Source organism: Pseudophryne corroboree, chromosome 10, assembly GCF_028390025.1.
Source record: "Pseudophryne corroboree isolate aPseCor3 chromosome 10, aPseCor3.hap2, whole genome shotgun sequence".
Classification (NCBI taxonomy): domain Eukaryota; kingdom Metazoa; phylum Chordata; class Amphibia; order Anura; family Myobatrachidae; genus Pseudophryne; species Pseudophryne corroboree.
Genome location: NC_086453.1, coordinates 316118844 through 316122633, shown reverse-complemented (window position 1 = coordinate 316122633; position 3790 = coordinate 316118844).

The window sequence follows — 3790 nt, the reverse complement described above, 5'->3', positions numbered from 1 at the left end:
AACGTGTATTTATACCTCATTGAAACATTTGTCAAAAATTTGAAGGTGACATGGGATGGTTAACCCTTTAGTTGTTTATGAAGCAAATTCTCCTGTTGACTGGTGAAGTGTAATTACTGTATGTGTCAAAGGTTAATACAAGAATGCTGATAAAAGATGGTTATGTAATACAGTTTTATTGACGATATTTACAGCTCTGAATAAACACAAGGAAACCTGGCCAGTCCGACACATTCAAGGAAACCTGACTAAGTGATTTCATGTGCGATCATTCGTCATTGAGGAATTCTAAACCATGCTTATGAACATAGGGGCTAATTCAGACCTGATCGGTGCTGTGCATTTCGCACTGCAGTGTTCAGGTCTGAGTTGTGCATGCACCGGTGCCGCAGTGCGCCGGCACATGCTAAACAGCCAACGGCTGACTTAGCCCTGCGATTGCCTCTGCCTGATTGACAGGCAGAGGCGGACGCTGGGCAGGAGGGGGCGGTCCGGCGGCGTTCAGCCGCCATTTAGGGGGCGTGGTCTGGGCAACGCAGGCGTGCCCGTGACATCACACGCAGCCGATGCGACCCTCACAGCGACGAGTAGCACCTGCCAGCGCACAGGAGCTGCATTGACTGGGAGCTACTCTTCCAGTACAAAAGCATCACCGCTGTGTGATGCTTTTGTACTTGTGCGGGAGGGGGGGTCTGGCCTGACATGCGGGGCAGACTAGCCCTGTGCTGGGCGTCCCCCCGCATATCAGTGTGCCTGATCCGCATGTCAGTGTGCCTGATCGTAGATGTGCTAAATTTAGCACATCTACGATCAGGTCTGAATTAGACCCATGGTGCAAATAAAGTATTCAGTAAAGAAAGATATTTGTTTGGCATAATCGTCTTCTTTTTTCCCAAATTGCTGCATCACCACCTCATCGACTGCTATTGGGGTTCATGTAGACTTTGAAGTAGGTGATTTGTTTACATTTCCATAACGCACATGTGCGCAGAAAATGCATACGCATACGTTCCTATGCTGGCACAGCCGCATATTACTCTTTCGGCTCCTTGGGCCTAAAGAGGAAGAGGAGGAGGAATGAGGGAGGGACAGGGCAGGTCAGCGTAGGAAAGTACAATAAGGACATGCCTGTGTAACAATCAGAGGTGTTAGCAATTACAGATACACCTCTACCAGAAGGCTGTTCTGGGTTCTCGACCACTATGAATCATCTAACATATAAAAATGAAAATGTGTCTGTCCTTCTGTCTTTCTATACAAATCCACAGTTTACAAGTGAAGATCGTGAAATTTTACAGACAAGCGTATTAAAACATGGCGGAGGCAACTAAAGCAATTAGAAATCCCTAGCACCCCTAGGGGGCAGTCAGCAGCACAGAGTATATCAGGAGACACCATAACTCCGGAATTGCTGGAGCAATGTACTAAAAAATTGGTACACATATGCCTTACAATCTGGCAACAAACACTGTGGAAGGAAGACACCCCTAGCACCCCTAGGGGTGGGACAGCAGCACAGAGTATGTCAGCAGACAGCAAAACTGTGGAAGGCATGGAGCAATTTACACCAAACTTGGTACACATCTGACTTACACTCTGTGAACAAACTCTGTGGGGGTTAGACACCTCTAGTGCCCCTAGGGGTGGGACAGCAGCACAGGGTATTTCAGGAGACAGCATAAGTCCTGATTGGCTACACCAATTTACATCAAACTTGGTACACATATGACTTACACTCGGGAAACAAACACTGTGGGGGTCAGACACCCCTAGCACCCCTAGGGGTGGGACAGCAGCACAGAGTATGTCAGCAGACAGCAAAACTGTGGAAGGCCTGGAGCAATTTACAACAAACTTGGTACACATCTGACTTAAAATCTGGGAACAAACTCTGTGGGGGTTAGACACCCCTAGCACCCATAGGGGTGGGACAGCAGCACAGAGTATTTCAGGAGACAGCAAAACTGTTGAAGGCCTGGAGCAATTTACACCAAACTTGCTACACATATTACTTACAATCTGGGAACAAACTCGGTAGGGGTTAGACACCCCTAGTGCCCCTAGGGGGGTGGGACAGCAGCACAGAGTATTTCAGGAGACAGCATAACTCCCAAATGGCTAGACCAATTTACAACAAACTTGGTATATATATGACTTACACTCGGGAAACAAATACTGTGGTGGTCAGACACCCCTAGGGATGGGACAGCAGCACAGAGTATTTCAGGAGACAGCACAACTCCAGAATGCCTAGACCAATTTACAACAAACTTGGTACACATATGACTTACAAGCTGGGAACAAACACTGTGGGGGTCAGGCACCCCTAGCACCCCTAGGGGTGAGGCAGCAGCACAGAGTTTTTCAGAAGACAGCATAACTATGGAATGCCTGGAGCAATTTACACCAAACTTGCTATACATATTACTTATACTCTGGGAACAAACACTGTGGGGGTAACACACTACTAGCACCCCTAGGGGTGGGCCAGCAGCACAGACTATATCAGGACATGCATGATATGTCAGTGATGACAGGGCTGCATGTGACAGGGGCAGAGACATGATGTGAGAAGGAGAATGGAGGTAGCACGAACCCACACACTGAGAGTTATATAGTGGAAGTAGCACGGTCCCCCAGCAGCACAGAGTATATCAGGAGATACATAATTTGCTGCGCTAGATAAGAAACTGTAAATAAATTGATAATTTCACAGGGGCCCTGACATGATGTGAGGAGGGGAATGGAGGCAGCAGGAGCCCACAGACTGAGAGTTGTATAGTGGGAAGAGAAGGGTCCCTTGGGGGGCCAAAAGGGGTCCGGCCACTACACAAAGTGCGTCAGGGAAGCAAGATATGCCTATATACTAGATCTCCAACCAATGTAAATTAACAAACAACTATCATTCTAATTTACCATCGAAGCATGGGTATTCAGCTATCTACACTGTTATTTATACTGTGTGTTTAATATTTAAATTTATTTTTGTAAACAGACATTCTTAAAATCCCAGGCATCGCCGGGTACTCCAGCTAGTTTAAAAAAAAAAAAACATAGACAGTGTTAATTTACTCCCTCACTCCTCATAATGAATAATTGGTGGAGGGGACTGTCAGCATTAAACAACACAGAGCAACTTTCATTTTAACTGGTAAGAGCAGAGGAGTCACTGGGGGGGAGAAGGGTGAGGGGGGGGGGGTGCAGACTGCATTTAGGTGTCACCCTTCCAGGTGCTGCACTGTGACAATCTCATACAGTACCTGGCTCCTGTCACTGAGTAACCAGCAGTGCGGGCAAAGTCTCCAGGGGCAGCCCAGCATCACCAGTAATGCTGGACCCGCCCCCCCTTGAATGATGTCAATTGGGGGTACCCTGTGGGGCAACCCCCTGGAATGATGTAAACAGTGGCTTTCCCCAGAGGACACAACACTTTCCACTGGGCCATGCCTCTTTTTGGTCATATGCACCTTAGGCGCACAGCAATTTAGGCTATTCACTGCACCTGGTGACACCGACCCCGGTGCCGCTGCTGGGTAAGAGCAATGTTTTCCAACTCCATTTCTCTGGGAATCCTAACAGTACATGTTTTCCAGGTCTCCTCACAGAATCATAAGTGAATTAGCACCACCTAGTGATCTTTTTAAATGTGTCAGTCAGTAATGAACACACCTGTGCCATACTTGCCTACCTGACCCTCTCCATGAGGGAGAAAATGCTCTGTTCCTGGACTTTCCTGGTAATGTGTGATTGCCATCACCTGTGGTGATCTAGGTAATTGATAAGAAAGGTG